Here is a 21,594-nt window from a genome sequence, read left to right as displayed (position 1 = left end):
ATGAACACCCAGGACTGATCTCCTTCAGGATGGACTGGTTGGATCTCCTTACAGTCCAAGGGACTCTCAAGAGTCTTCTCCAACACCACAGTTCAAAAGCATCAATTCTTTGGCGCTCAGCTTTCTTCACAGTCCAAATCTCACATCCATCCATGACCACAAGAAAAACCATAGCCTTGACTAGGCGGACCTTCGTTGGCAAAGTAATAGCACTGACATATACACACAGCCGTGGGTAAAACAAACAGCTAGTGGGAAGCTGCTGTATAACCCAGGGGGCTCAGCTCGGGCTCTCTGATGGCCTAGAGCGGTGGGTGGGGCTGGGAGGGAGGCTCAAGACAGAGGAGATATATATACATATATATATAGTTATGACTGCTTTGATTCGATCCCTGGGTCAGGAAGACCCCCTGGAGGAGGGCATGCAAACCACCCCAGTATTCTTGCCTGGAGAATCCCCATGGACAGAGGAGCCTGGCGGGCTATAGTCCATAAGCTTGCAAAGATTCCGACACGGCTGAAGCAACTTACTACACACGTATGGGAGACAGAAACCAACACAGCATCGCAAAGCAATTAAAAAATAATCACGTGCTCTTTTAAATGTCTTTCAACTGTCTAAAAAAAAAAAAGCTCCCGCATCCTGTCTGAATTACAGTGCATTTCACGACACCAAAAAAGCAATCATTTCCAAGTGTGTTCACTCCCAGGCCTGCACGAGCAGCCCCTCTATCTGATGTGAAAATGTTTTCATCCACGGGTTCCGTGGGTATTGTGGGTCCCGGGAGGCATAAATAACACGTCACCTGGTAAGACTGCGTCCCACAGAAACCCAGAAGGGCACCGCGCCTCGCCCTGGGTCTCTCCCACGAAGACAAAGAGAAGCCATCACCTCTTCTCAGCCCTGCTCTCTGCTCTATTTGGAGCAGCCTCTTTTGTGCAAAGTCGGAAGGCTCGCCGCTCAAATGTCATTCGGACCTGCAGGGAGCCAGGAGGCCACACCGCCCCCGAGATCATCCGTTCAGCCTCTCTTTCCTGTGGAGAATCCTCAAAGCCGAGACCAAAAAGAACACTCGGCAGCCTTTATCCGCCGAGGAGCATCGTCGCTGAACTGACTTTTACCTGCATCTGATGGGACTCTGAGCATCAGCCTCTGATACCAGAGCTAACACAAAGGCTGTCTTGCCAAGAGCTTTCAAAGGAAAAAAAAAAACCTCTCTCTGTCTGTAAGGTACCCTAGGATCCATCAGGAAATGGGAAAAGGAGCCTGGCATCATATATACAAAACAGAAACACACCCAGGGTCAGAGAAAACAAACTTACATTTACCAAAGGGGAACACAGGGGAGGGGTCGATTAGCAGTTTGGGATTAACAGATACACACGGCTACATATAACACAGGTTTTTTTTTAAAAAGACTTACTGATTTAAAAACAAAAAAAGGACTTACTGAACGGTACAGAGACTTATATTAACATCCTATGATAATTTATTAACGAATCTGGAAAAGAACATATATATGTGCATATGTACGTGAATTAGAAAAGATTCTTGAGAGTCCCTTGGACTACAAAGACAGGAAACCACTCAAGCCTCAGGGAACTCAAGCTGGTTCTCTGTAACACCAGAGAAGGGTGGGAAGGGGGGTGAGGGGTGAGGAAGGTCGAAGAGGGAAGGGATATGTGTGTACCTACGGCTGATTCATGCTGATGTATGCAAGAAAGCAAGACGCATTGCAAAGCGAATATCCTTCCATTAAAAATAGATAAGTAAATAAATGAAAACCAGTCCATCCTAAAGAAAATCCACCCTGAACATTCATGGACTGATGCTGAAGCTCTGATTCCTTGGCCACCCGATGCAAAGATCGGACTCCTTGGAAAAGACCCTAATGCCGGGAAAGATTGAAGGCAGGAGGAGAAGGGGATGACAGAGGATGGGATGGTTGGATGGCATCACCGACTCGATGGACATGAGTTTGAGTAGACTCCGGGAGTTTTTGATGGACAGGGAGGCCTGGCATGCTGCAGTCCATGGGGTCACAAAGAGTTGGACATGACTGAGCTAGTGAAGTGAACTGAACTGAATGAAGTAATAACTCACACCAGTCAGAATGGCCATTGTCAATAAGATCTACAAAGAATAAGTGCTGTAAAGGGGGCGAGAAAGGAGCTCTTCCTACACGATGGGTGGCGATGCAAATAGATGCAGGATTATGGAGAATAGAATTAGAATAATTATATTATTAGGATATTGATTAATATTAACATTAATTCATAATTAGAATAAAAATTGAATTGTGGAAAACAGCATGGAGAGTCTTTAAAAAACTAATCCCATTAAAAAGCAGAGTGAAAGTGAAAGTCGATCAGTCGTATCCGACTCTGCATCCCCATGGATTGCAGCCCACCAGGCTCCTCTGTCCCTGTGATTCTCCAGGCAAGAATACTGGGTTGGGTTGCCATTTCCTCCTCCAGGGGAATCCCCAACCCAGGGATCGAACCCGGGTCTCCCACATTGCAGGTGGATTCTTTACCGCCTGAGCCACCAGGGGCCCCAAAACCATATGATCCAGTAATCCCACTTCTGGGCTTAGATTCAGAAAAAAAATCTTATTTCATAATGAAACATACACATGTGTTTTCAGGGCAACACGATTTACAACATCCGAGACGCTGAATCAACCAAAGTGTCCATCCACAGAATAATGAAAAAAAAAAGGTCAACATCTACTCTGGGAACTACTCAGTCGTACAGCAGAACGGAGTAAGCCACTGACAGACGCTTGGACGGAAGGAGTGATTATCATGATAAGTGACGGGAGGCAGAGAGAGGAAGGAAAAAATAATAAAAAGTCACTGACAGGTACAATCTTCCAGCTCATGCAAATGAACCAATTTACACACCAAAAAAATCTATCAGCTCATGAAAAGAAACAATTTACACAGCAAAAAAAAAAAGGCTCACAAACACAGACAACCAAGCTGCAATTATTAACAACAACAACAAATTTAGGCCAGACGGATAAATTGAGAGTTTGGAATTAACATATACAGTTAACACGTATCAATCAGATAATCAAAAGAGCCCACTGAATAGCTCAGGGAAGTCAACCCAATACAATGAAATCTCCTTTATGAGAAAAAGAACCTGAAAAAGAGGAGACACAAGTCTGTGCATCGCTAAATAAAGTTGTTGGACACTTGAAGCCAACCCAACATCGGAAATCAACCAGATTGCAATAGAAAATAAAAGCGAAAGTAGAGAAAAAGGAAAAAAAAACAAAACAAAACGAACGGAGCGTGGGGAGATGCTGCCGCCTGGTGGCCGTTTTTCGTAACAACAACTTAAAACGTGTGTTGAGCACTTACTATTCACAAGGTCCCATGGGAGATAAGTAAAAAAAAAAACAAAAACAAAAAACAAAACTGCCCTCCAAAAGTCTCTTAGCGCTGGGGACCGAAAAAAAAAAAATCAAAATTAGGCAGACCTTCATGGAGCCGATTTCCAGAGGTACCTTTAACTCAGATCCTTCCAAAAAAATTAGTCACATGAAAAATGCCAACCTTGCTAGGAACTGGCAAAATGCAAATCCAAACTACAAGAAAGGGGCCTCCCTGGAGGTCCAGTGGCTGCGACTCTGTTCTCAATGCAGGGGGCCCCAATTTGATCCCTGATCAAGAAGCTAGATTCCATAGGCTGCAACAACAGCTCTCGCATGCTGCAATTAAGATCTAGACCCACAGCCAAATAAATACAGAATTATATATACATGTATATAAAGACTACAGGAGAAGGCAATGGCACCCCACTCCAGTACTCTTGCCTGGAAAATCCCATGGACGGAGGAGCCTGGTGGGCTGCAGTCCATGGGGTCTCTGGGAGTCGGAGACGACCGAGCGACTTCACTTTCACTTTTCACTTTCATGCACTGGAGAAGGAAATGGCAACCCACTCCAGTGTTCTTGCCTGGAGAATCCCAGGGACGGCGGAGCATGGTGGGCTGCCGTGTATGGGGTCGCACAGAGTTGGACACGACTGAAGCGACTTAGCAGCATAAAGACTACAAGGAAATATTATCATCCACCCATCAGAAGGGCCACAAAAACCCTATAAACACAAATACTGCAGGGGCTGTGGAGACAAGGAACTCCTCCTCCTCTGATGCTGGAAACATAAATGCTGACAGGCACTACAGAGGGCAGCGTGGAGGATCCTTAAACAAGGAAAGGAAGAATGCAATTAGAATACTCCTTAACACCATACCCCCAATAAACCCCCAATAGCATACAGATGTAAATATAAGGAAGACACCTTGAAATTTCTGTGGAAAATACAAGCAGGATGTGCTCTGACACCAATCACACCAGGTTCTTTTGGGATTCGACACGAGAAAAATGAAAAATACACTAAATATAAGAATGCAGGCCCTAATTAACCTTTACAAGCATCTGCACAGCAAGGGAACCTCTCAATGAAAGAAAAAGACAGCCCTCAGGATGAAGAAAAAAAAAAATCTGCAAACCAAGGAATCATGAGGTTATTCATCTCCAAAATTTGCAAACAGCTGGTGCTATCAAAAACACATACAACTCATGAAAAAAGAAACTGGGGTAAAGATTTACATGGATATTTCTTCCAAGAAGGCAGACAGGTTGCCATCAGGCAGGTGAAAAGATGCTCAACATGACCAATTATCAGAGAGAGAGAAATAAAGCATCTAAATGAAGCATCCCCTCGTTCTGGTCAGAATGGTCCTCATCAAGAAGACCTGCAGGAATCAGTGCTACAAAGAGCAGAGGAAAGGGGATCCCCTTACACTCCTGGTGGGGATGTAAGTCGTTGCAAGAATGATGGGAAACAGCAGGGACGATCCTTCAAGAACCGAACATCTGGAAACCACACGACTACAGTAATCCCACTTCCGGGCTTAGATCCAGAAAGAAAGAAATAAAATATATTTTGAAATGACCTGTTTTTAAAAACCCCTGTTTCCTGTTTTTAGGGCAGCAAGATTTACGATATCCAAGACAGTGAATCAACCAAAGTGAAAGTGAAATCGCTCAATCGTGTCCGACTCTTTGCGACCCCGTGGACTGCAGCCCACCAGGTTCCTCCGTCCATGGGATTCTCCAGGCAAGAATACTGGAGTGGGTTGCCATTTCCTTCTCCAGGGGAATCTCCCCGACCCACGGATCGAACCCTGGTCTCCCGCATTGCAGGCAGACGCTTTAACCTCTGAGCCACCAGGGAAGCCCCGAATCAACCAAAACGTCCTTCCAAAAACAACGGAAAGCAAAGTGGCACACCCCTCTAGCCTGGAACACGACTCAGCGAGACAGCAGACCAGAGTAACACCAATGACAACAGGCACGATACCCAGGGATAATCACACAAAGCGGAGGACGTCAGACAGAAAGTCAAATATCATGTGATGTCGCTGACCGGCGCACTCTATAAATCCATGCAAATGAACTAATTCGCACGGAAACAGTCCCGCAGACTTAGAAAACCAAGCTATGATTAGCAAAACACAGAAAAGAAAATCTCAGGGGAGAGGGATAAATGGAGAGTTTTTTCAGTTAACATATACGCATCGATACGTATCAATGAGATGTTCAAAAAGGCTCTACTGAACCCAGGCAAGTTGACTGCACACATTGTAATCACCTCTAGGGGAAAAAGAACCTGAAAAAGAAGAGATAAAACTGCATGCGTAACTAAATAAAGTGGTCCAACCCTTGAACAAAGCAGAAGAAAAAAAAAGGGGGTAGAAAAAACCAAGCGGGGCATGAGGAGATGATGCCGCCTTGTGGCCGGTTTTTGTAACAACAACTTAAAGCCTGTGTTGATGGCCACTTAATATTCGCAAGGTTCCTTGGGAGGTAAGTGAAAAAACAACCGCCCTCCAGAAGTCTCAGAGCGCTGGTGACCGAAAAACGAAAAGAAATGCAAAATTAGGGAGACCTTCATGGAGCTGATTTCCAGAGGGACGTTTAACTCAGACTCTTCCCCCCAGAAAAGTCAGTTGAAAAATGTCAAGATGCCTAGGACGCTGCTGCTGCTGCTGCTGCTAAGTCGCTTCAGTCGTGTCCTACTCTGTGCGACCCCATAGACGGCAGCCCACCAGGCTCCCCCGTCCCTGGGATTCTCCAGGCAAGAACACTGGAGTGGGTTGCCGTTTCCTTCTCCAATGCATGAAAGTGAAAAGTGAAAGTGAAGTCGCTCAGTCGTGTCCGAGTCTTCGTGACCCCATGGACTGCAGCCCACCAGGCTCCTGCATGGATGGGATTTTCCACAGGGAAATGCAAATCAAAACTACAAGGAAGGAACCTCCCTGGCGGTCCAGTGGCTAAGATGCAGTGCTCTCAATGCAGGAGTCCCGGGTTTGATTCCTGGTCAGGGAAGTAGTTCCCACAGCCAAATAAATACATAATTAACAACAGAAAGTACAAGGAAATATTATCCTCCACCCATCAGAAGGGCCACGGTCCAAAACTCTACTACCATAAATGTTGCAGAGGCTGTGGAGACAAGGGAGCCCTCCTCCTCTGATGCTGACAGCCACTACGGAGGGCAGAGTGGAGGATCCTTAAGCAAGGAAAACAAGAATGCAATTAGAACACTCCTTAACACCAGACCCCCAAAATAAACTCCCAATAGTATAAACATCTAAGCGTAAGGATGATATTAGGAAATCCCTGAGGAAAATATACAGGCGGGATATGGTGTGACATCAATCTCACCAAGTTCTTTTGGGATTCGGCACTTAGAATAGTGAAGTCAGCCAAACATAAGAAAACGGGACCTCATTAACCTTAAAATCATTTGCACAGCAAGGGAACTCTCAGTGAAAGAAAAAGACAGCTCTCAGAATGAAGAAAATATATATATGCAAACCAGGAAATCACAAGGTATTCAACTCCAGGACATGCAAACAGCAGGTGCATCTGAATATAAAAAACACATACCACCCAAGGGAAAAAAAAATGAGGCAAAGGATATTTCCTCCAAGAAGGCATACAGATTGCCACTGGGCACCTAGAAAGATGTTCAGCGTCGCTAATTACTGGGAGCTTCCCTGGTGGCTCAGACGGTCAAGCGTCTGTCTACAATGCGGAAGACCCGGGTTCGATCCCTGGGTCGGGAAGATTCCCTGGAGAAGGAAATGGCAATCCACTCCAGTACTATTGCCTGGAAAATCCCATGGACAGAGGAACCTGGTAGGCTACAGTCCATGAGGTTGCAAAGAGTTGGACACGACGAAGCGACTTCATAGAGAGACACAAATCAAAGTGCAATGAGGTATCATCTCACAGGGGCCAGAATGGCCATCATCAAGAAGATCAACAAAGTTATACAAAGTGGGGAGGGGGAGGGAAACGGCCTCCATTCTTGCATGAACCATGGGAAACAGCATACACATTCGTTACAAAGTTAAACATCCGGAAACCCTGTGAGCTGGTAATCCCACTTCTGGGCTTAGATCCAGAGAAAATCATACTTCACAGGGACACATGAATCCCAGTTTTCTCGGCAGCCAGATTTCCGATAGACAAGACATAGAATCAAACAAAGTGTCCATCAACAGAACAACGAAGATAAAATAGCGCACTTCTACACTGGAATATGAATCTGCTATAAAACAGAACAGATTCATGCCATTAACAGCAGCAGAGCGGACCTAGTGATTTTCCTACTTCCCAGTGAGGGAAGCCACTGGCGGGAAGACAAATACCATAAGATGCCCCGGACACGTGCGATCTATAAATGCATGCAAACAAACTGAGTAACACAAAGCAAACAGTCTCACAAACTTAGAAAACCAAGCTACGATTATGAACAAAAATGTTAGAAGTGGAGGGATGAATTAACAGATTGCATTTAACACACACACATTCAGTTCAGTTCAGTTCAGTTGCTTAGTCGTGTCCGACCTTTTGCGACCCCATGAACTGCAGCACGCCAGGCCTCCCTGTCCATCACCAACTCCCGGAGTTTACTCAAACTCATGTCCATCGAGTCAGTGATGCCATCCAACCATCTCATCCTCTGTCATCCCCTTCTCCTCCTGCCTTCAATCCCTCCGAGCATCAGGGTCTTTTCCAATGAGTCAGTTCTTCGCATCAGGTGGCCAAAGGATTGGAGTTTCAGCATCAGTCCTTCCAATGAATATTCAGGGCTGATCTCCTTCAGAATGGACTGGTTGGATCTCCTTGCAGTCCAAGGGCCTCTCAAGAGTCTTCTGCAACACCACGGTTCAAAAGCATCAGTTCTCAGGTGCTCAGCTTTCTTTATAGTCCACCTCTCACATCCATACATGACCACTGGAAAAACCACAGCTTTGAGTAGATGGACCTTTGCTGGCAAAGTAATGTCTCTGCTTTTTAATATGCTGCCTAGGTTGGTCATAACTTTTCTTCCAAACATGAAAGCAGAAAAAAAGCCGAGTGGGGCATGAAGAGATGATGCCGCCTTGTGGGCATTTTTCATAACAACAATTTAAAGGCCATGCTGATGGCCACTTAATACCCACAAGAGCCGGTGAGACTGTAAGTGAACAACTGCCTTCAAGAAGTCTCCTCGTGCAATCAGTGCAAAGGTATTCGAAACCGGGCACGCTTTCAAGGAGCCCATTTCAAAAGGAACCTTTAACTCAGATCATTTCATTTTTAAAAAATCACATGAAAAAAAATTAAATTAAAATTAAAAATCACATGAAAAATGTCAACATCGCTAGATACTCAGTTCAGTTCAGTTCAGTTCAGTCACTCAGTCATGTCTGACTCTTTGAGACCCTATGAATCACAGCACCCCAGGCCTCCCTGTCCATCACCAAGTCCCTGAGTTCACTCAGACTCACGTCCATCGAGGCGGTGATGCCATCCAGCCATCTCATCCTCTGTCGTCCCCTTCTCCTCCTGCCCCCAATCCCTCCCAGCATCAGAGTCTTTTCCAATGAGTCAACTCTTTGCACGAGGTGGCCAAAGTACTGGAGTTTCAGCTTTAGCATCATTCCTTCCAAAGAAATCCCACGGCTGATCTCCTTCAGAATGGACTGGTTGGATCTCCTTGCAGTCCAAGGGACTCTCAAGAGTCTTCTCCAACACCACAGTTCAAAAGCATCAATTCTTTGGCGCTCAGCTTTCTTTATAGTCCAACTCTCACATCCATACATGACTAGTGGAAAAGCCATAGCTTTGACTAGATGGACCTTTGCTGGCAAAGTAATGTCTGTACTTTTCAATATGCTATCTATCTACATAGCAAACCAAACTAAACATCCAGAAATCGTGATCCTAACAATCCCACTTCCTGGCTTAGATCCAGAGAAAATCATAATTTGAAATGACACATGAACACCCGTTTTCAGGGCAGCATGATTTACAATAGCCCAGCTATTGAATCAGTCCACTGAAAGAAAAAAAAAAAAAAATGAAGACAAAGTGGTAAAGCTCGACAGTGGAGTACTACTCAGCCATGAACTGGAAGGGAAGGATGGCACTGATGACTCATGGATGGAACGCGTGATTCTTGTACCAGGGAAGGAAGCCAGAGAGAGAAAGGCAGATATCGCCAGACTCCACTGACAGGTCCTTCCAAACATTCATGCAAATGAACTAATTAACAGAAAACTAAGCTGCACAACTTAGACAACAAAGTTAGACTGATCCAAAAAAATGTTAGAAGCAGAAGAGTAAATTAAGAGTTTGGAATTCCATTACATTAATCTACATTAAATAGATGATTTGAAAAGCACCTACTGAACAGCACAGGGAGGTCTACAGAACACACTGTAATTACCTATATGGGAACAGGAAACCATAAATACAATAGATAAATGCCGATGTATAACTGATCGAGTTCCCCAACACTTGAAAGAAACACAACCTCAGAAATCAACTCTACTCAGATAGAAAATGAAAGGGAAAGTACAGAGAAAGAAAAGCCTGGGGCATGAAGAAATGCTGGCTCCCTGTCGGCGCTTTTTTTGCAACGACAACTTGAAAGCTGGGTTGATGGGGGCTTAATATTCACTGTGTCCACCCGGCTGTAAATAAAAATCAACGGCACTCAAGAAGTCTCCTAGGGGTGGCCGGCGAAAAAAAGAATTCAAAACGGGGCAGACCTTCAAGGAGCTGTTGTCAAGAGGTGCCTTTAACTCAGACCCTGAAAAAAATTACCTGAAAAAGATCAACCATCACCAGAGAAAGCAAAAGCACAGTGAGACATCACCCCACGCGGGTCAGAATGGCCGTTGTCGGCCACTCTGCAAACATTAAGTGCTGGAGAGGCTGTGAAGAAAAGGGAACCCTCCTCCTCCTCCGATCCTGGGAATGAAAATGTGTAACATCTATAAAAGCCACTGTGGCAGTTCCTTAAGCAATGAAAACTTCAATGACTTCATAATGCTCCTTAAAACCATACCCAGAAATAGAGTCAAAATAGTATACCAGTCTAAATGTAAAGACGACGCTATGCAATTCTTGAGGAAGATACAGGCGGGACACGGTTGGACATCAATCCCAGCCAAGTTGTTATGGGATCCACCACTTAGAAGGAAAATAAATCCAAAATCAGAAACCAGGATCTAATTAACCTAAAGGCATTTGAACGGCAGGGGAACCCCCAAAAGAAAGTAAAAGACAAATCTTAGAATGAGAAAAAATATATATTTGCCAATGAAATTATTCACAAGAAATTCATCTTTAAAAGATAAAAACAGCTCGTGTATGTCAGTTCTCAAAAACACAAACAACAGAAAGAGAAAAATGAGCCAAGGATGGAATGCATGTTTTCTTCCACAAAGTATACAGGTTGCCGTTAGGCATCTGAAAGAATGCTCAGCATCACTAACTATCAGAGAGAGGCAATTCACACGTCCAATGAGGTATCACCTCACGCTGGCCCTGGGTCCGAATGGCCATCAGCAGTAACATCTACGAAGAATAAATGCTGGAAAGAGCGGAGGGAAGAGACAGCGTGGCTGGACCCAGAGACTATCGCACCAAGTGAAGGAAGTCAGAGGGAGAAAGACAAATATCGCAAGACGTGACTTCCAGGAGCGATCCATACGTACACGCAGATGAACCGTTTGACGCGAAGCAAACCATCTCACACGCTTAGAAAACCAAGTAACGATTATTAAAAAAAAAAAAAAAAAAAAGAACGTTAGGGGAGAGGGACAAATGAAGAGCTTGGAATTAACATGTACGCATTAATGTATATCAAATAGACGCCGAAAAAAGGCCCTAATGAACACCTCAGGGAAGTCAGCTGAACAAGCTCTATGAATCACCTATGAGAGATCTACATATGATTGCTTATGTGTAATCACCTATATGAGAAAAAGGACAGGGAAAAGAAGAGATAAACGTCTATGTGTAACCGAATCAAGGTCCCAGACACTTGAAATAAACACAACCCCGGAAATCAACCCTACTATAGAAAATAAAAGTGAGAGTAGAAGAAAATGAAAATACACACTCACACACACACTCACACACACACGCAATCACACACACTCACACAAACACACATGCACTCACACACAATCACACACACACACACTCACACTCACAGACACACACACACACTCACACACACGCACTCACACACACTCACAGACACACTCACACACACACACACAGACACACACACACAATCACACACGCACTCACACACACTCACACACTCACACACACACTCACACACAGACACACACAATCACACAATCACACACACACTCACACAATCACACACACACACTCACAGTCACACACACACACACACACACACACACTCACACACACACAATCACACACTCACACACACACTCATACACAATCACACACACAATCACACACACACTCGCACTCACACACACAATCACACACTCACACTCACACACACTCATACACAATCACACACACACTCACACACAATCACACACACACTCACACTCACACACACACTCACACTCACACACACACTCACACACACACACTCACACACTCACACACACACTCACACTCACACACTCACACAATCACACACACACAATCACACACTCACAGACACACACACACACAAAATCATTCACACACACTCACACACACACTCACACAATCACTCTCACACACATTCACACACACACTCACACAATCACACACACACACGCAATCACACACACGCACTCACACACACTCACAGACACACACACACTCACACATACACTCACACACAATCACTCACACACACTCAGACACCCAATCACTCACACACAAACACTCACACACACTCACACAATCACACACACACACTCACACACAATCATTCACACACACATACACACTCACACAATCACTCTCACACACACACTCTCACACTCACACACACACAATCACACACACTCACAAACACACACACTCACACACACACACACACTCACACACGGGGGCATCAAGAAACGTGACCGCGGTGTGCCCGTTTGTCGTAACAACAATGTAAAAGCCGTCCGGATGGGCACTTTATATTCACAAGGTCTGCGGGGCTGTAAATGAAACACACCGGTCCTCAAGACAGCTCCTGCGGAGGGTCAGCGAAAAGCAGTTCAAAACCGAGCAGAGTTTCCTGCAGCCAAGTACTACAGAAGTACCTTTAACTCAACCCTGTAAAAAAATTCACTAGAAAATGTGCACATCACTAAATGTTCGGGAGATGCAAATGCAAGCCCCAGCAGGTATCACCTCGCACCAGTCATAAGGGCCACTGTCAAACACTCGGCAAACGTAGCATGCGGGAGAGGCCACGGAGAAAAGGGAACCCTCCTCCGGCGATGCTGGGAATGAAAATTGCTAACAGCCAACTGTGCAAGTTCAGTTCAGTCGCTGAGTCGTGTCTGGATTTTTGCGACCCCACGGACTGCAGCACGCCAGGCTTCCCTGTCCTTCACCAACTCCTGGAGCTTGCTCAAACTCCTGTCCATTGATCCGATGACGCCATCCCACCATCTCATCCTCTGTCGTCCCCTTCTCCTCCCGCCTTCAATCTTTCCCAGCATCAGGCTCTTTTCCAATGAGTCAGTACTTCGCATCAGGTGGCCAAAATATTGGAGCTTCACCATTAGCATCAGTCCTTCCAATGAATATTCAGGACTGATCTCCTTTAGGATGGACTGGTTGGATCTCCTTGCAGGCCAAGGGGCTCTCAAGAGCCTCCTCCCCTTCCGAAAATGAAAGTACAAAGGAGAAATCAATGAGAGAAGAAACGATGCCGCCTTGTGGCCGTTTTTTGGAACAACAGCATAAACCTGTGTTGCTGGTCATTTGAAACGGAAGCAGTTTTCCGGTTTGGGAGATTCTCCCTACGGAAGCAAAGGCTCCGTTTGCAAGGCGCCGCTTTGGATATGTGACCCAGGCTTAGTGAGGCTTGGAAGTCACTTCTGGGGCACTTTGGCCATTTGGTGTTTGGCGCACTCCTGTGCCATTTGCTTTGGTTTTGGTAACTTCCGGCCAGCGTGATTTGCTTTGTTTGCTTTTGCTTGTGCGCCCGGACTTCTGACCCTAACTGCTCAAGCTGGAATAGAAAGCGCTTCCTGTCCCGTTTCACGGCACAGTCCCCTTAGGGACACTCCTGGGTGACTGGTTGACCCGTAGTTATGACAAGTATGTACCTAACTGGAAGTTAAAGGTTTGATCGTGCACACAAATACACAAATTTTTTTTTTGAGGGAGCTCTTTTTTTTAATTGCATAAGTAATTAATTATGATGAAAAAAAAAAGAGAGAGAGAGAGAAGCTGCTTGGTGACTTTAATCAAAGAAGTGCTCGGGGGACTCTTAGACAGGGAAGGACAGGGAAGCCTGGCGTGCTGCAGTCCATGGGGTCTCAAACAAGTAAGACCCAAGCAAAGACTGAACAGCCATGTGTGTCTGAGTTGTAAATGTCCTGTCTGATCTTCCTAGGCTGTTCTACTGCGGGTTTGTTGACTCCTGTTAGAGGTCTTTTTTTATAACTTGTTAGTGTTAGTGGCCAAATGACAGGTCCTTTTAAAATCAGAGACGCTTTAACAAATTATTAAATACAGAGTGTTCTCATTGTAAACAACTGATTCATCAGAACCTAGAAAACAAAGGGCTTCCCTGGTGACTCAGTGGTAAAGAATCTGTGTGCAGTGCAGGAGAGGAGGGTTTGATCTCTGGGCCGGGAAGATCCCCCGGAGGAGGAAATGGCAACCCACTCCGTATCCTTGCCTGGAGAATCCCAAGGACAGAGGAGCCTGGAGGGCTACAGTCCACGGGGTCACAAAGAGTCAGACAGAACTGTGCACAGCAAGCCAAAGTCAAATTAACCTTAGAACCAGAAAAACTAGTTTGGGAAGCATCTTTGTAATCTTCCCTCAAGGTCTCTTAAAGATGCTAGTAAGAACAAGTAAGAAAGTCACCTGGAAAACACTTGGAAGGGAAATCTAGAGATTATTTCAACAGGGTAAATTAAAAAAAAAAAAAAAAGGTATTCTTCAAAGAAATTTTAAAAAAATCTTTGGATGGCTATTTGGAATGGGAAAAATAGAACAGACATTTATGTACTTAAAACAAGATTTGACATCACTACACCACCTAATGAGCCAAGAGGAACTTCCTACTGATCCCCAACATTAAAAGTCAGACAGGTCTACTTAACCCAGTTTTAAGTTATATATTTAAGGGACTAAAAAAAATGTACACTGAGGTATCTGTCCAGCAATTATTGGGGGGCAGTTAGGCAAAAAAGGCCTGACTTCCTTGGGTCCACCCAACTCGGGATCCCAGTGCCTTTTATATAAAAATATGTTAAATAAGGAACAAAAAAGGAAAAAACCTTCTAAACTCTCCCCTAAGCGCAAAGCTTGTTGATTGTGTAACTGGGAAGGGTTAATTTTGACTCCATACTGGATCTGTTTTTGAGACTTTAATACTTTTTTTTTTTTTTTTGTTGCTTTGTTATTGCTGTTATCATTCTTATTCACTCAGTCATGTCCAACTCTTTGCAGCCCCATGGACCGCCACATGCCAGGCCTCCCTGTCCATCACCAACTCCCGGACTTCACCCAGACTCATGTCCATCGAGTCAGTGATGCCATCCAGCCATCTCATCCTCTGTCGTCCCCTTCTCCTCCTGCCCCCAATCCCTCCCAGCATCAGAGTCTTTTCCAATGAGTCAACTCTTCGCATGAGGTGGCCAAAGTACTGGAGTTTCAGCTTTAGCATCATTCCTTCCAATGAATATTCAGGACTGATCTCCTTTAGGATGGACTGGTTGGATCTTGTTGCAGTCCAAATGATTCTCAAGAGTCTTCTCCAACACCACAGTTTGAAAGCATCCATCCTTTGGCACTCAGCCCTCTTTATGGTCCAACTCTCACATCTGTACATGACTACCGGAAAAACCATAGCTTTGACTAGATGTACCTATGTCAGCAAAATGGTGTCTCTGCTTCTTAATATGCTGTCTAACCTCCTCAGTGAAGTGAAGTAAAAGTCGCTCAGTCATGTCTGACTCTTTGCAACCCATGGACTGTAGCCCAAGGCTCCTCCGTCCATGGGATTCTCCAGGCAAGAATACTGGAGCAGGTTGCCCTTTCCTCTTCCAGGAGATCTTCCCAATCCAGGGATAGAACCCAGGTCTCCCACATGGGCAGGCAGATTCTTTACCATCTGAGCCACTAGGGAAGCCCAGCCTCCTCAAAAGCAAAAAATAAATCATAAGAAAAGACCTCATTCTGCTAAAAAAAAAAAAATTTTTTTGAAACTTCTGGCATGAATCGCTAAAAATCTCTTTCAGCTACAAATGTCCGTGGTGGTGTGAAGTTACACCATGACCACAGCCAAGTTATTTAAATTCACTTTCGTCTTCAACCTCAAAGAAGACTCGAAGAGAACTAATAACCTGAAAATTGTCGCACAAGTGAGTAACAAAAGTCAGACGCCCCGGGAGATGCTGTGGGGAAAATTTTGCCACCCAAAGTGAATTCTGGGACAGGCAGCTGATGCTCATCCCCTGGGAGCAGCTTAGAAACGCAGACCTCCCTAGGGCTCCACCCCCAGACCCCCTTGATTCAGAAACTGCCTTTGAACAAGCTCTGCAGGAAGGTTTGTCGGACAGAGAGGGGTTGACATCCTTGGAAAGCCCACCTGGCTTTGCAGCATTGAGGACCAGCCCCTGGGCATCCTGAGTATTGCACTGTTCTCTGAATTAACAGCCCCTGTCCCGTGTGAAGTGATGTTTCCCGTGCTTGGCTGACTTCTTAGTTACAGGGGACTCGGGAAACACGGATGCTGGGAAAGACTGAGGGCAGGAGGAGAAGGGGACGACAGAGGATGAGATGGTTGGATGGCATCGTCGACATGATGGACGTGAGTTCGAGCAAACTCCAGGAGATGGGGAAGGATGGGGAAACCTGGTGTGCTACAGTCCATGGGGTCGCAAAGAGTCATACGGGACTTAGCAGCTCAACTTCAAACCACACAACGGTGCATGGGTTAAAATGTCATACATGCCGGTCAAAGTGTGTTTTTGGTCAACAGCCTCTGCTAAGGACCCAAGAGAAATCCTCTCATCCCTGGAGTTTATTCATCATTCCATAATAATTTAGTCTTCTAATTTAATCCCCTCGATACCTTCTTCTATCGTTCACAATTTCATCACTTTAGAAAATGCCAACAGGCTCTTTTTGAAGACATCTGCCACCATTTAAAGAAAGAAAGTCTGTTATCACCACTAACGCAAATCCAATCAGAGTGAAAATAAAGTGTAGGAAAATCCAAAATCCTTCATCGTAAATGCATATGTCCTTCACGGCACAGACGTGGTAAGCCGTCTCCTGAGATAAAGATTTACTCTCAGGAAGATGGACAAATAAACAGATTATATTCTTCCATCCAGAGTAAAGCTTTTCTTATCCTCTGTTAATTAATCTGCACCTTTTCTTAAGATCCTTCACCACATTCTTTTTATTTTAGATGGAGGGATCAATCTGAGTTTAGTCTGACAGGGCTCCTCCAATATTTAACTAATTTAATCTCTTGTTTGTTTTCCCACCATGTCCTGAAAACTGTTCCTTAATATTCGCTTGAGAATGAAAGCAATTAATAACGTTTACATTTCACAGCATCAGGCGTAAAAGGAAGACTGAAAAAAAAAAAAAAATTATTCAAATCTTTAACATTTAAGAGTAAGAGAAGGCTCAGGAAAGATTGTCATGAATTACCAGAAATTGCAAAAGCCCCTGTTACATGTCTTGGAAACACCTATCAAGAGACCAAGGCTAGATACAATTTCTTACACAACTCTACGAACGAGAAATGAAACTGCCTGTCACTGTCCAAGGTGCTGACAAGTACAGCAATCCAAAGAATGAGGAACTGGTGCTCTGACCAAAAATGGGTCACCCGTCTGGGAAATCAACTTGCCACCATCTATGAAGTTTGAAAGTGTGAGTTGCTCAGTCATGTCTGACTCTCTGCGACTCCATGAACTGTAGCCCGCCAGGCTCCTCTGTCCATGGGATTCTCCAGGCCAGAACACTGGAGTGGGTTGCCATGCCCTTCTCAAGGGTCAGGGGGGTGGTCTTCCCAACTCAAGGATCGAACCCAGATCTCCTGCACTGCAGGCAGATTCTTTACCATCTAAGCCACGTATTTGAAGAGCTATCCACATTCCAGCCATTCTGAATGCTTTGGCAGATCTGCGTGAGATTTTTTTTTTTTCTGCAAAGGTCAGTAATTGCAAAATAATAGTAACAATCCAAGTGTCCACAGATGTGAGGATGGATGAAGATGCTGTATAGACATTGTATAATCTGTGTCAGAAAGGCTTACATGTGAGAGATTTCCTGTTGCATGGCAGAATGGCCCCATCCTTGGAAACAGAATCCAACTATAATCCAAAGGTCAATTGTATAAGACCCACAGAGTATCTTGTAATAGCCTACAATGGAAAAGACTCAGAAAAAAACCATATATATACACACACACATATATATCAGTTCAGTTGTTCAGTTGTGTCCAACTCTTGGCAACCCCATGAATCACAGCACGCCAGGCCTCCCAGTCCATCACCCACTCCCGGAGCTTGCTCAAACTCATGTCCACCGAGTTGGCGATGCCATCCAACCATCTCATCCTCTGTCGTCCCCTTCACTTCCTGCCCTGAGTCTTTCCTGCCGATACTGTGTGTGAAATAGACGACTGACGAGAACGTGCCGCACAGCACAGGCGGCTCTGCTCAGCGCTCTGTGCAGACTTAAACGGGAGGGAAACCCCACAAAGAGGGGATACATGGACACGAAGAGCTGATCCACTTTGCTCTACGGCAGAAACTAACACGACAGTGCAAAGCCAACAGACATTGAAAAAGGAAGAGAAACCACGCTCTAAATAACACAATTAGAAAACGCAAAATTCAGTAGAATTGCCAGCCTCTAGTCTTGCCTGCTAGGAAGTCGGAAGGTGAATGAATCGAGGTCTAATGAAAATTAAAAATATATATATATATGGTGTTTGCTCACATGTGTTTTGAAATATTGTGCTCTATGTTCTGCAAAGTTGTTTTTTTATTTTAAATATTTTAAAATATTGGTTACCTGTTGAAGTGGTACTATCTGGGGTGAAAAGTCAAAGAATAAGTTTCTGTAATGAGAGTTGCACAAACAGCATCTAAGACACTGTGTTAGTTGCTCAATTGTGTCCCACTCTTTTGCGACCCCAAGGACCATAGCCCTAACTGACTCTTTTCGACGCCATGGACTGTAGCCCGCCAGGCTCCTCTGTCCATGGGATTTCCCAGGCAAGAATACTGGGGTGGGTTGCCATACCCTTCTCCAGGGTATCTTTCTGACCCAGGACTCAAACTCAGGTCTCCTGCACTGCAAGTAGATTCTTTATCTTCTGAGCCACCAGGGAAGTCCCTTGGGTTACATAAAATATATTGCAAAAAAAATATGGTCTTTACTTTCCTGTACTTTGAAATATTGTTCCTCTATATTTTTCAAATTGTTTTTCATTTTATATATTTTTTAATATTAGCTACATGTTGAAATGGTACTCTTTTGGCTATACTGGGGGTTAAATAAAATACATTGTCAAAAGTTTTTACTCTGTGACAGTTTATTTATCCATTTTTATTGAAGGGTGATCGGTGTCCAACATAAGTTACAGGTGTACAATATAATGATTCACAATTCTTAGAGGTTATACTCCATTTCCAGTAATTATATAAAAAAAAACTGGCTTTAGTCCTTGTGCTATATAATATATCCTTGATGTTCAGTTGCTAACTCGTGTTTGATTCTTTAGTGACCCCATGAACTGCAGCCCGTCAGGCCCCTCTGTCCATGGGATTCTCCAGGAAGAATACTGGAGTGGGTTGCCATTTCCTTCTCCAGGGGAACTTCCCGACCCAGGGATCGAACCTGTGTCTCCTGCATTGGCAGGCAGATTCTTCACCACTGAGCCACCAGGAACGCCGATACATCCTTGCAGCTGATTTATTGTATACATAGTAGCTTCTACCTCTTAATCCCTACCCCACCTCCCCCCTCCCTCCCTTCTCCCAGTTGGCGACCGCTAGCTTATCTGTGAGTCCGCTTCTGTTTTGTTTTTTTATATTTACTAGTTTGTTGTATGTCGTTTAAAAATGTCAAACAAAGCAAGACAGAACGGAAACAGAGTATCTGGACAACCAAACAGACCAGATAATTTCTTTGAATACAAAGGTCGGCTATATACCACAATAGTCCTTTTCATTATAGGGGACGGGAATGCAAAAGTAGGAAGTCAAGAAACACCTGGAGTAACAGGCAAATTTGGCCTTGGAATACGGAATGAAGCAGGGCAAAGACTAATAGAGTTTTGCCAAGAAAATGCACTGGTCATAACAAACACCCTCTTCCAACAACACAAGAGAAGACTCTACACATGGACATCACCAGATGGTCAACACCGAAATCAGATTGATTATATTCTTTGCAGCCAAAGATGGAGAAGCTCTATATAGTCAGCAAAAACAAGATCAGGAGCTGACTGTTGCTCAGACCTTGAACTCCTTATTGCCAAATTCAGACTGAAATTGAAGAAAGTAGGGAAAACCACTAGACCATTCAGGTATGACCTAAATCAAATCCCTTATGATTATACAGTGGAAGTGAGAAATAGATTTAAGGGCCTAGATCTGATAGACAGAGTGCCTGATGAACTACGGAATGAGGTTCATGACATTGTACAGGAGACAGGGATCAAGACCATCCCCATGGAAAAGAAATGCAAAAAAGCAAAATGGCTCTCTGGGGAGGCCTTACAAATAGCGGTGAAAAGAAGAGAAGTAAAAGCAAAGGAGAAAAGGAAAGATATAAACATCTGAATGCAGAGTTCCAAAGAATAGCAAGGAGAGATAAGAAAGCCTTCTTCAGTGATCAATGCAAAGAAATAGAGGAAAACAACAGAATGGGAAAGACTAAAGATCTCTTCAAGATAATCAGAGATAACAAAGGAACATTTCATGCAAAGACGGGCTTGATAAAGGACAGAAATGGTATGGATCTAACAGAAGCAGAAGATATTAAGAAGAGATGGCAAGGATACACAGAAGAACTGTACAAAAAAGATCTTCATGACCCAGATAATCACGATGGTGTGATCACTGACATAGAGCCAGACATCCTGGAATGTGAAGTCAAGTGGGCCTTAGAAAGCATCATTACGAACAAAGCTAGTGGAGGTGATGGAATTCCAGTTGAGCAATTTCAAATCCTGAAACATGATGCTGTGAAAGTGCTACACTCAATATGCCAGCAAATTTGGAAAACTCAGCAGTGGCCACAGGACTGGAAAAGGTCCGTTTTCATTCCAATCCCAAAGAAAGGCAATGCCAAAGAATGCTCAAACTACCGCACAATTGCACTCATCTCACACACTAGTAAAGTAATGCTCAAAATTCTCCAAGCCAGGCTTCAGCAATATGTGAACCGTGAACTTCCTGACGTTCAAGCTGGTTTTAGAAAAGGCAGAGGAACCAGAGATCAAATTGCCAACATCCACTGGATCATGGAAAAAGCAAGAGAGTTCCAGAAAAACATCTATTTCTGCTTTATTGACTATGCCAAAGCCTTTGACTGTGTGGATCACAATCAACTGTGGAAAATTCTGAAAGAGATGGGAATACCAGACCACCTGATCTGCCTCTTGAGAAACCTGTATGCAGGCCAGAAAGCAACAGTTATAACTGGACATGGAACAACAGACTGGTTCCAAATAGGAAAAGGAGTTCGTCAAAGCTGTATATTGTCACCCTGCTTATTTAACTTCTATGCAGAGTACATCATGAGAAACGCTGGGCTGGAAGAAGCGCAAGCTGGAACCAAGATTGCCGGGAGAAATATCAATAACCTCAGATATGCAGATGACACCACCCTTATGGCAGAAAGTGAAGAGGAACTAAAAAGCCTCTCAATGAAAGTGAAAGTGGAGAGTGAAAAAGTTGGCTTAAAGCTCAACATTCAGAAAACGTAGATCATGGCATCTGGTCCCACCACTTCATGGGAAATACATGGGGAAAC

Source organism: Bos mutus, chromosome X, assembly GCF_027580195.1.
Source record: "Bos mutus isolate GX-2022 chromosome X, NWIPB_WYAK_1.1, whole genome shotgun sequence".
Taxonomy (NCBI): domain Eukaryota; kingdom Metazoa; phylum Chordata; class Mammalia; order Artiodactyla; family Bovidae; genus Bos; species Bos mutus.
The sequence above is the reverse complement of the archived record's forward strand: the minus strand, read 5'-3'. Positions refer to the sequence as shown.